The sequence below is a fragment of the Callithrix jacchus genome, chromosome 12 (genome assembly GCF_049354715.1).
Source record: "Callithrix jacchus isolate 240 chromosome 12, calJac240_pri, whole genome shotgun sequence".
Lineage (NCBI taxonomy): Eukaryota > Metazoa > Chordata > Mammalia > Primates > Cebidae > Callithrix > Callithrix jacchus.
In genome coordinates, this window is record NC_133513.1 from 107,611,163 (window position 1) to 107,624,143 (window position 12,981).

General features: G+C 40.9%; 1 protein-coding gene across 25 annotated transcripts in view; it reads right to left on the minus strand.

Moving 5' to 3' along the window:
* Window positions 1-12,981, minus strand: part of ABLIM1 (actin binding LIM protein 1) — a 338,782-nt gene that overhangs the window by 232,766 nt on the left and 93,035 nt on the right. The gene's annotated exons all lie outside the window — the stretch shown is intronic.

The following is a 12,981-nucleotide window of genomic DNA, read 5'->3' on the forward strand; positions in this document are numbered from 1 at the left end:
TGGCTGGGTGTGGTGGCGCACACCTGTTGTCCCAGCTACTCAGGAGGCTGAGGCAAGAGAATTGCTTGAACCCAGGAGGCAGAGATTGCAGTCAGCCGAGATTGCGCCACTGCGCTACAGCCTGGGCAACAGTGCGAAACTTCAAAAAAAAAAAAAAAAAAAGAAAGAAAAAAGAAGTCACTGTGAAATGTGAGTAGCCAATACTCGAAAAGGCAGGTATCAAAGACAAAACACACTCTGGCCATTATTAACGCTCTGCTAAAAGAGGAAAAGTTGCACATCTATACCATGTTGTCTGAGAACTTTTATACCGCATATACAGCTGCAAGATATAATTATCCTCCTCCTGGTTACAGCGTATCTAAGAGCCACTGAACTGGAAGGCACTAAGTGGCAGGCACATGCCCGAGAGGCCCTGGCCAGCTGCGGCCATAGGAAGCTGCCTCAGTGGTTGGAGACAGGCTGTCCTTGCTGGTGGGATAAATGGCTGAGCATAGAACCAGAAACCCCAGCGTCAGCGCTTCTCTGCACCTCCCCTGACGGAGGTGCTGACCCTGAAGCAGGTGCGTCGTGCCTGCCTGCTCCAGCTTCCTCGCCATGGCTCTCCCAGGAGGAAAAACGCAGAGGGAAGCGTTTCGAATGGCACCATTTAAAGTATTTATAATTCGTCTCTCTCAACACTGAAAAGCTCTGACTCACTCTGGCAAACCTCATGTTCACTGTCAATTTACTAGGAAATCTCCAGTACCCCAGATAACCTATTTTCTGACTATGCTGTAATCAGGGCTTCTCGCTCACTGGCTTCCTTTTTTGAGATCTTTCACCTGTGGCCTTCAGCTTTAACGTCACAGAACTCTTGGAGTTTATGGTCACAAGACATATGCAAGCAAGATAAGGAATAGAACAGGAGACTGGGTCAAAATCAATGCAGGCTCTTCTTAAACCTTTGAGTCGGTGAGCTAACTAAAACATTCACTAAGTGCCTACAGTAGGATGGGCCAGATGTCAGCAGCCTTCATGATGAATAATGCAGGGGCCCACCAAGAGCACACGCATTAGCAGAAGACCAAGCCTGGATGTGCCTAACTTCAGGGCAACTTGGTAAATAACATGCCAGTGTATCGTTACAGCAGTAAAAGTCTGGGGGTTTGGCTTAGAGTTTGGGGTTATGGTTAATAATCCCTTTTAATTTTCTGTCTTTTTAAATTTTTTTAATTTTTTTTTTTTTTTTTTTTTTTTTTTTTTGAGACAGAGTCTCACTCTGTCACCCAGGCTGGAGTGCAGTGGCACAATCTTGGCTCATTGCAACCTCCGCCTCCTGGGTTCAAGCAATTCTCCTGCCTCAGCCTCCTGAGTAGCTAGGATCACAGGTGTGTGCCAACATGCCTGGCTAATTTTTGTATTTTTAGTAGAAATGGGGTTTCGCCATGTTGGCCAAGCTGGTCTCAAACTCCTGGCCTCAGGTGATCTGCCTGCCTCAGCCTCCCAAAGTGCTGGGATTACAGGCACGAGCCACGGCCTAACGTTTCTTTCTTAATAAAAGAAAATATTCCAGAACAGAGATACGGTGTATGTTTCACATTTTACATGAAAAACTTGATGTATCTCTATTGCATTCCCAACGATGCCACGCGCACACACAAGGCTTTCCTTCTGTGGAGTCCGCAAGAGGTGTGTCAAATATGTTCCCTTGCATTCCCTCAATGCTACACTCTGATTTTTTCAAAGTGCATGAGAGGGAAAGATGACGTCAACCTGGAGCTTGTAGGATTGTGAAGAATGTGCTGTCCCATCTGGGCCTTGAGGACAAACTAAGGAAATAAGGAGGTTAAGGGAGTGCAGAAAAGAACATTCCAAACATAGGATGCTCCAGAAGAAAGCTTCACTCAGATCACACAAGTTGATGGGAAGGAGGTCAAAGGACACTGGTAAGCCCTTAGAAAGAAAATCCTATCCCTCCACATGTAAACAACTCTAGAGAGATAACAAGGCGTGACCCTTGAGCAGGCACAAAGCAAGCCTCAAAAAGCACACTCAATTGCCATTCTTTCTTTATCAGAATTCCGGGAAAACTGCTGGCACCAATCCACAAATACATTTCACACTGATTCAATATTAACAGCCTCTCTCAGTGCTTGTTTTGTCCAAGTAGTTAAAACCACAAATTTGTTAATCACAGCAGAAGTCCTGCGAGGTGGAGTCCCCACATCTCAGACTGAGAAACTGAGACTTAGGAGGTTACTGCTTTTCTCTGCCTTAAATCCAGTCAAAACTAGATGTTCGAAAAGAACCTAAACTCACCAAAGGCGAATCCCAGGCCTTCATAGGGATAAAAGATGCCTTTGGCTATTTTGAAGTTCACAGCTATAGAAGGTTTTAGAATACAGTCTTTTAAATGTGGCTACAGAGAGACAATAGCTTTTCTAACAATGGAGAACTTTCTGCTGTCTTTCCATAGTGTGGGCAAATCAGGTGATCTTTCTCCTGAATCCTTTATCTAGAAGGGTCAATTTATTGGATACAAAATTGGCAGTCTCTGATATGAAAATGCTTTCAGGCAGAATCATTGTCCAGGCATCACTCAATCTATTGGCTGACAATATAGGGTGTGCAATACCTACAACATGATTTTCTGCAGTGTGGAGAGAGAATTCTGGAATATATGAATATATGTAATCTTATTCTTTAAGACTTTTAAATACATATATGTTTTAAAATATACATAATAGTGATAGAGCACAAGTTTATTATTTACCAATAATTAATGTACATATATAATATGCATTTTTTTCTTTTTCACTGCTAGGGGTGCAAAATCAATAGAGTTTGGAGATCAGGGATTATTCTACCAAAATAAGTCACAAAGAAACTAATCAGAACTCAACCAGAGGTAAGTAGTAATTTTTTACTCAATAATAGATGAACCCAAAGTTAAAAGTATAAAATGAACAACATTGTCAGTAAATGTGTAGACTCTGGGGGTAAGAATACCTAGTTCAAATCTTGGTTTTGCTACTTGCTACTAACCAACCTCAGGTGAGTTCTTATTGAAGCTTGGTTATTTCAGCTGTAAAACAGATAGAATATCTCCCTCATGTATGCATAGGAGGGGCTCCATATATGTAAATCCAGAGGTTGCAAATTAAACTAGGACTGAGAGTAGAATTTTTTTTTTTTAATGGTGGCAGCAGATTGGTCCTGAGATAACTGTGAATGGTAGGATATATATAAAGTAAATTATATCTTAATTTTATAAAGAGAGGAGCTACTACTCAGATCCAAGTAGTTATTGCTGGTTTAGAATGCAAGCCACCAGGTATTGCCAGATGTTCACATTTTTATAGGAAATTTCCCAAGTTTCAAACATTTGCAACTCAGAAAAAAGCACCACTGTCCACATCTCCACTACCCAACACAACAGAGCAAAGCATGTTCACAGGCCTACCATGCCCTTTAGGCTGTCAGTCTGGGATCCACATACTAGTTATCATAAAGGCTGTGATCTAAACCCTCCTACTCACCAAGCTTAAACCAAATAGTTGTGATTTATTTGGGGTACAGGGGGAAGGCAGCAGGGTGCAAGATTTTTAGAAGCATTTGAAGTTTCCACAGAGAAAATCTATACCTTACAATTTCTAAAATCAGATTTTAATCTGCTATGAACCACTGCAAAAGAGACCACGTAGTCCCAAACAACTGAGTGTATGATATTAACTAGTAGTACTTCCAAAGCAAATGTTTCCTGATCACAAATAAAAAAGCATGCCTGCTCCTCTTCCTATTATATTATTTTATTTATTCCTATGCATAGTCTTTTCTCTTTAACCACTAGTAGGGTACTATAACACATTTTACTCTGCAATTTTTCCCCTTGAATTAATTTTTTTGTTTCTTTATTAAATTAAGATATAATTTACATACAGTAAAAAGCATAGATCTTAAGTATACAATTTGATGAGTTTTAACAAATGCATTCATCTATGTAAACCACACATCTGTCAAGATACAGAACACTTCCAATACTGCAGAAAGTTCCTCTGTGGTCCTTCCCAGTCAATCCCTGCCCTCACACCATAGCTGTTCCCATTTCTATCACTTTTTGCACATTCCAGAACTTCATATAAATAGAACCATCCAGTATTTACCCGTTCACCCCAGCTTCTTTCCCTCAGCATGTTTTTGAGATTCATCCATATTCCCCCACTGAGTTTTACCTCTAGCATGTAACCCCATGCAAAAATCATCACTTCTCTCCAATGTGTTAGACATCATCGTCTAGGTGCTATTACCTTGCAGTAAACATCTATTCCATGAGCTTTTGGAAATGAGAACCAATGCAATTTCCACCTTTGGAATCCTAAAGCATGCCAGTGTTGACACCATGTCATTGACTGGTATGGGCCAAGGTTTGGGGTGCTTCCAGGTGGGCAGTACTAGGGAATGGGCAGACTTCAGGTTGCACCAAATTGAAAGGGGGCAGTGCTTGGGTGAGGGAATCCATTGGAATAGCTGTTTCTACAAATACTGAATGAAAAATTGTGGGGAAGTAGTCAATTATGCATCAGCGTTTGAGAGGAGAAAGAAAGGAAAGAACACTCAGCCTAGGTTGAGGTGGGAGGAGAGATAGATAGATTTGATGACCAAGGGACAAGTGGAGTGAGACAGGAACATCAGCAGATAAGGAAAACAAGATAGTTCTAAGATCATATCACAAATAGAAAATGCCCCACTGGGCCATTCCTTTCTTACATGGATTCATATTCCCAGCCATACTGAGGATGGGCACTGTTTATAGGAGATGGCCCTGATAGACAAATGGTCAGAAGAAAAAGGACATAAATGCTTGATAAAGAAGAAATTAACCTTTCTTTCTTTTATTTATTTTTTAAGATATGGGGACTTGCTATGTTGTCCAGACTGGACTCAAATTCTAGGCTCATGGAATCCCCCCACCTAAGCCTCCTAGGTAGCTAGGACTACAGGTACACACTCCATGACTAGCTTGAAATCGATCTTCAATGTAAGGAGAGGCATCAAAAAGAATCCCAAAGATTAGAGACTGACTACAAAAAAGTAGAGCCATTTAGGTAAGAAACACAGGAAAGATAATGAGTTTGGTGGTAACAATGAGTTAAGTTCAGATGTAATAATAAGCTTAAGAGGTCATCAGAACATCCATGCAGTGGTGTCCAGCAGGCAGCTGAATATGCTGCTCTAGGTCTCATGGGAAGTCAGAGCAGGAGGGATAGCTTTTGCAGTATCCATCCACCCAGAGGTGAGAGCTCAGCCACAGGCATGGATGAAAGAGAAAAGGAATCAATGAACTGTGAACTTCTTAAAAGCAAAGCTAGTCTCCCTCATTTCTATGTCTGTTTCAGAAGAACTGCTTTCCCAAATACTTATGAACTTTGGACCTTAAAATAAATCTTTCATTTAGGTTATCTTGGAAAAAATATTCAAACTGCCCATCTAGGCTCAAATTTACTCAAACTGACCCTGTGCACATAAATGCTTGAGTCTCTTAGCTCATTGCATTAACTAAACAATCAAACTCAGCAGTACTTCCTAGCATCCTAATTAAAGACATGTACATTTTATTGATTAAAATTTCCAGTAACACCTCATAATGCTATTACTTACTCTGGCAAGGAAAGGGAGAAAAGCAGTTTGAAAACAAAACAAAACAAACACCACTCACAGAAGGCTTCCAGTCATCCTTGGATACCACAGAGAATTTGAAAATTCAGTAATTAAACTCACCTAAGAGGAAACAGATTTGCAGAAAAGAGATGCAGAAAATACTGGATTCCAGAGAATATCACCCCTTTCACAATCCATTTTATGATTATAAATATGCAATCATTAGTAAAAATGTGCACAGAAAAATCTGAAATATGGCATAGACCATGATATGCATCAATCAGCATTTATTGATCATTTCTTCGTGCACAGCCCTGAAATAGGTATGAAACAAGAGAACAGAGTGCTTTGCTTTTCATTTTCTGATGGAAACTAATGTACTCTTTCAAGCTTCCAACATAGGAATTTTCAAGACAAAGCAAACAAAAATAGCCTGCCCCAGGATGAAGTGGGTGGTGGATATCTTCAATAGGACAGATGGATCATTTGGAGCTCCGTGTGTGTGTTGTGGCGGGAGGGAAGGGGGGGGTCTGAGGTTATTTATTTATTTTGGGGGAGGAGAGAATGGCTTGGCACAATTAATTTTTAAACTCACATTGGCATATGGTGCAGCAGGGAAGAAAAGGCAGCCTCAAAATAGAGAACAGAGCAAATGGTAATGCCTAAAAATGTAAAAGGCTAGGAGAAGAGCTTTTTAAGGATAAAAATCATAAATGGTTTCAAATCACCATGTTAGAGTGTAAGAAAAAGCTCGTGCATCCTTGAAGGACCACAGAAGAGACTGCAGAACTCATTAACTGGATGGAAGCAATGTAGGCTAAAGAACGTGGGCCAAAGGAAACATCGTGCAAGGTTCCTTGACTAACCCCCATTCCTGCTTTCATTCAGATCCTTCCCAAAGTGCTGTTCTAGTTCTCCTTCGGGTTTATCCCTCTGAGATGCCTTCTAAATTTGCCCATCTCTGAATTGCTAATTCACCTCTAAAATTTCAAAGTTGATTTACAATTCCCTGAAATTATGTCAAAATCAACTCAGTGATTGTTTCTCCCATTTCAATTTTTATGATATGGAAATAAGATGCATACATTACAGAAAATTTAGAAAACACTGAAATCTATTGAAAAATAGAAATACAATCCCGCTCTCCAGAAACCACTATTAATTCTTCAGCCGATTTTCTTTTTTGTTTGTTTGTTTCAGACAGGGTCTTGCTCCAACACCCAAAAGTGCAGCAACAGATCTTGGCTCACTGCAACCTCTGCCTCCCAGGCTCAAGCAATCCTCCCACCTCAGCCTCCCAAGTAGCTGAGACTACAGACATGTGCCACCATGCCAGGCTAACTTTTGTGTTTTTTGTAGAGACGGAGTTTCACCATATTACCCAGGCTGGTCTTGAACTCCTGAGCTCAAGCGATCAGAAGTTCAAGTCAATCTGCAAGTGTTGGAATTATAGGCATAAGCCACCACGCCCAACCTTTCCACAGATTTTCTTTCCATTTTTTTCCCATGAATTTTTAATGGAGTTCAGATCATATTACATATGCAATTTGTAACTCTGAGTTTTTGAAACTTCCCCCCATTTATTCAAATCTATTGTAACATTTTTAATGTGAAATTTTTAATTGAAATATATATCTCGCCTACAAATTCACAAGTCTCTGGTATATGACTCAGTGAATTTTTACATGTGTGTACAACCGTGTAACCACTTTCCAGGCCAGATCAAGATCTAGAGCATACATAACACCCCAGAAGGTTTCCTTATATTCTTTTCCAGTCAATACTGCATCCTACCCCTCCGGATAGCTACTATTCAGACTTAATCATGAAAGATTAGTTTTGCTAGTTTTGAACTTCATGGATGATTCATGTGACAGTATGTTCTCTTCCATGTTTAGCTCTTTTTGCTCAACATAATGCCTATGTGATTTGTCCATGCAGTTGTGTGGATCTGTAGTTTATTCTTTTTTATTTCTGGGTAATATTCTGTTGGAAGAATATACCACAATTCATTTATTCATTTTCTTGTTTGGGGACATCTGGGTTTTTCCAGTTTGGGGCTACTATGGCTAAAGTTGCTATGAATATCACTGTATGTGTCCACTGGTGGGTATTCATGCTATAGATATATAGTGTACATATGTATGTTTATACACACACACATAGATGTATCATACAGTGGTATATAGATGTATAGAAGATGCATGTTTCACTTCTGAAGGTGCTGCCAAACACTTTTCCAAAATGAGTTGTTCAGTTTACACTCTCACCAGCAATGTAGGAGAATTTCAGTTGTTCCACATCTTTGATAATACTTAGTATTGTCAGTCCTTTAAATTTTACCCATTCTGATAAACATATAAAACTTTGTAAATAAAGTTTTACTGAAATGGTGTCATGGCTGGGTGTGGTGACTCACGCCTGTAATCCCAGCACTTTGGGAGGCTGAGGTGGGTAGATCACCTGAGGTCAAGAGTTCAACACCAGCCTGACCAACATGCAGGAAAGCCCATCTCTACTAAGATTACAAAGTTAGTTGGGCGTCATGGCAGGTTCCTGTAATCCCAGCTACTCAGGAGGCTAAGGCAAGAGAATCACTTGAACATGGGATGGGGAGGTTGAGGTGAGCTGAGCTCACACCATTGCACTCCAGCCTGGGCAACAAGAGTAAAACTCCATCTCAAAACAAAACAAAAAACAACAACAACAAAAATACCTTTCCACAAACACCACACTGCCATTCAAATTTTCTTGGAATCATTTTTGATAATAATTAAAGTATTTTTACCACATTAATTTGTATAGCAGTGCTAATCCAAAACCCTTATTATGATATGCAGTAACAGGCAGTCCCTTGTTCATGTCTTCAACCTCGTCTCTGAAGCCTTCCTCCTCATTCACTATGCTGCAGCCACAATGGCCATCATTCATTCCACATGGCACAGACCTCAGACACACTCTTCCCTCTGCAGGCAGTCTCTATGGCTCCCACCACCACCACACACACTCCTATTTATCAGCCAGGCCTCAGCTTCAGTGTCACCTCCTTAGAGAGGCTTTCCTAGATGCCCCAACTAAATTAGATTCTCTTATTATCCTATATATTTTCTCATGTGATTATAATTATATGATTGTCTGCATACTGTCTGACTTCCCGAAAGTCTGTAAGGAGCATCACATGAGTAGGGACCATATTGATTATATGACCAATTATTTGGACACAGTGATGGGCTTCAATTACTATTCAATTACTGATCTGAATCTTTATTGTTTTCATTAAAGATGAAATCCCTAGAGTGGCTTAAAAAAAAAAAAAAGACTATTGAGAAGAAAAACATTAAGGGCAAAAATTCAGGCAAATGTAATCAGAGGGAAAAAAAGTCGGGGGAAGCAGGTTATCTGGTTAGCAAACTAGAGTTTAAGAGGGACCATCTGTGCCCAGCATGGTGGCTTATGCCTGTAATCCCAGAACTTTGGGAGGCCAAGGCAGGCAGATCACTTGAGGTCAAGAATTCGGGACCAACTGGCCAACATGGTAAAATCCCATCTATACTAAAAACACAAAAATCAGCCAGGCATGGTTGCACACTCCTGTAGTCCCAGCTACTCAGAAGGTTGAGGCACCAGAATTGCTTGAACCCAGGAGGGGGAGGTTGCAGTAAGCCTAGATCATACCACTACATTCCAGCCCGGACCATAGAGCAAGACTGTGTCACACATAAAAAAATAAAATAGATAAAGTACAAACAAGAGGGAACTTTTGTACACACCTTTGGTCTCAGCTCCTAAGAATCAGTTTAGTAGTTACTATTTTAAGTGTACATTGTAACTGTAAAAATGTGTCATATTCTCAGCCACTCGGTGTTGAGGGAATCAGAAGGTAGTGAGAACATAAGTTCTACAATCAGAATTGGGTTCAAGCTCTGGCTCCACTATTACCAAGAAGTTGGACAAGATACTTTTCTAAGTGACAATTTCCTCATCTCCTTCACAGAATTGTTGAGGCAATTAAATGAGATTTAAATGAGATAATATGATACGTAAAGACTTAGCTCAGTGTCTGTCACAGAGTAAGGACTCAAAAAATCTGAGCTATCTTAATCATTCTTAACATTACTGTGGAAGTGAAGAAAGGACACTGTTAAGCCTTCAAAATCAGAAATTTATAAGAATACTCTGACAGTCTTGCAGAGACTAGAAAAAAAATTCTTCTTCATAAAGATGGAAAATCTTTAAAAACGGAAGTTTATAGGAGGCTGGATCTCAGGTAGTTTCTGCCAGAATCCCAGACCTACTCCTTCTCCTTAGAACCTTTATTGGCTCTTTTGCTATCTGAACACATGGCTCTTTCCATGGCTGTTGTATAATGGTAGAAAGTCTTCTTTATCTTCATGGTTATAACCAGATGCTCCCTATGTCCCAAAATGGAACATCTTACCCATCCCTCTGTTGCAGATGTTCCCTATTTCCCATTCACTCTATGTAGCCAAGTATCCACAAATCAGTGAAGAACTGTTGTCATTGGGTAGAAAGCACAATGTTGATGACTTCCAAGCTGAAACCTACATTGCAATAAGATGACAGTAGGGACCAGCTGATATGGTTTGGCTGTGTCCCCACCCAAATCTCATCTTGAATTGTAGCTCTCATAAATCCCCACATTTCATCGGAGGGACCCAGTGGGAGGTAAATCATGGGGTGGGTTTTCCCCATGCTGTTCTCATGATAGTGAATAAGTCTCACAAGATCCGATGGTTTTATAGAGGGCAGTTCCCCTGAACAGGCTCTCTTGCCTTTGCTCCTCCTTCGCCTTCTGCCATGATTGTGAGGCCTCCTCAGCCATGTGGAAATGTAAGTCCATTAAACCTCTTTCCTTTATAAATTACTCCGTCTCAGTTGTGTCCTTATAGCAGCATGAGAACAGACTAATACACCAGCCACTAGCTTTCATGTATATTTACATATGTAACTTGTATCATGCTTACAAGGACCTTATGCATTAGCTAAGATGTACTAGTTTCCTGGGGCTGCTATAACAAAGTATCAGAGACTGGGTGGCTTAAACAACAGAAACTGTCTCACAGTTCTGGAGACTAGTAAGCAGAGTCAATTCCTTCTGAGGGCTGTGAGGGAGAATCTGGTCCATTCCTCCCTGCTACTCTCTGGTAGGCTCAGGCCTTTCTTGGTTTGAAGGTGGTTTTCCTTGTGTCTTCACACCATCTTCTACCTCTGCATGTGCATCTCTGCATTCAAATTTCCCTTTTTTATAAGGACACTTTATGTTAGGTTAGAGCCTACCCTGATGACCTTGTCCTAACTTGATCATCGGTTAAGGTGATCAAACTAAGGTCACGGTCACATACTGACGATTAGGACTTCAACGTCTTTTGTGGGGACACAATTCAATGCATAACCAGAAGAAAGGAAATTACCTGACATCATGGCAAGATAACTTCTAAAGAAAAGAAGGAAACAAAATTTGTATAAAAACAAATGAAAAGAAAATGTGGCTGGGCTCGGTGGCTCACACCTGTAATCCTAGCACTTTGGGAGGCTGAGGCCAGTGGATCACGAAGTCAGGAGATCAAGACCATCCTGGCCAACATGGTGAAACCCTGTCTCTACTAAAAATACAAAAATTAGCTGGGTATGGTGGTGTACACTTCTAATTCCCGCTATTTGGGAGGCTGAGGCAGGAGAATGGCTTAAACCTGGGAGGCAGAGATCACAGTGAACCAAGATCTTGCCACTGAACTCCAGCCTGGGCAACAGAGCAAGACTTCGTCTAAAAAAAAAAAAAAAAAAAAAAGAAAGAAAATGTAAGAGAACAATCAGTAAGAATGAGAGTGGATTTATATGATTATGTTTCCTGGGGAAATGGTATTCCCAAGAAACTCAGGGGATTTCAGATTATTGAGTTCTCAAAACCCCTCAGTAATTCCTTTAAATTTTATTGCCAATCTCAGGCTTAATGACTAGGAATGGAGAATCCTAAGTCCTTTCAAGGTAGAGTTTTATTTTAATCATATGTATGTAAAACCAGTATGGAGTACTTTTTTTTTCTTTTTTTTGAGACAGAGACTGTTACTCAGGCTGGAGTACAGTGGCGTGATCTCAGCTCACTGCAACCTCTGTCTCCTGGGTTCAAGCAATTATTCTGCTTCAGCCTCTTGAGTAGCTGGGAGTACAGGTGTGCACCACCATGTCTGGTTAATTTTTGTATTTTTAATACAGATGGGGTTTTGCCATGTTGGCCAGGCTGGTCCCCAACTCCTGACCTCAAGTAATCTGCCTCCCTCAGCCTCCCAAAGTGCTGAGATTACAGGCATGAGCCACCACACCTGGCCATGTTTATCTACCTGAAGAAAAATCCCTGTTACTTCTGAGAAGCCTGGTTCCCTCCCTCGGGGGTCCCTCCTGGAATTCTTGGCATGTTATGTCCACTCGTCTGCCACTGCCGCTGGCCCATGAGCTCCACAAAGGGAAGACTCACAGCCACCTTTCTCGTGACTATATTCCCAGGTCCTAGCACAGTGACTAGCACATGGTAGGAGCTCAGTGAGTCATAGTGAAATGAATGAAATAAGGCCGGGGTCAGCAAACTATGGCCCACAGGCCAATTCTGGCCCACAGACCAATTTTCTATGAACTCTAAATTAAGAATGGGGTTTCTTTGTCTTTGCTTTTGTTTTCATTTTAATTTTAAAAGATTGTCTTGAAAAGAAGAGGTCGGGTGCTTTCTTCTGTGTGTATTATGACATTGCCATGGGGGGGGGACGGGGCGGGGAGAAACACCTGAGAAAACTATAAAGCCTGAGAAAAATTTTAATAGAATTAAACCTCTTATCTAAGGAGCAGTCTGCCTTCCCATCTTTCCTAAAGCTACACTCCAAACTCTTCTGTATCTGGATTTAATCAGCAGAAATCTGGCTAACTGGCTGGGTACAGTGGCTCATGCCTGTAATCCCAACACTTTGGGAGGCTGAGGCAGGTGGATCACTTGAGGCCAGAAGTTTAAGACCATCTTGGCCATCATGGCGAAACACTGTCTCTATGAAAAGATATAAAAAATGAGCCAGGTGTGGTTGTGCACACCTGTAATTCCACCTACTTGGGAGGCTGAAGCAGGATAACCACTTGAACCCGGGAGGCAGAGGTTGCAGTGAGCCAAGATTGTGCCACTGCACTCCAGCCTGGGCAACAGAGCCAGACTCTATTTCAGAAAAAAAAAAAAAAAAAAGAAAGAAAGAAATCCATCTGACTACAGGTTTCCAACTACAAGCTGACTATAATTGAGTAAATCGGTATTAAAGATTTCTAGCAAAAAACTGTTCATTTTAT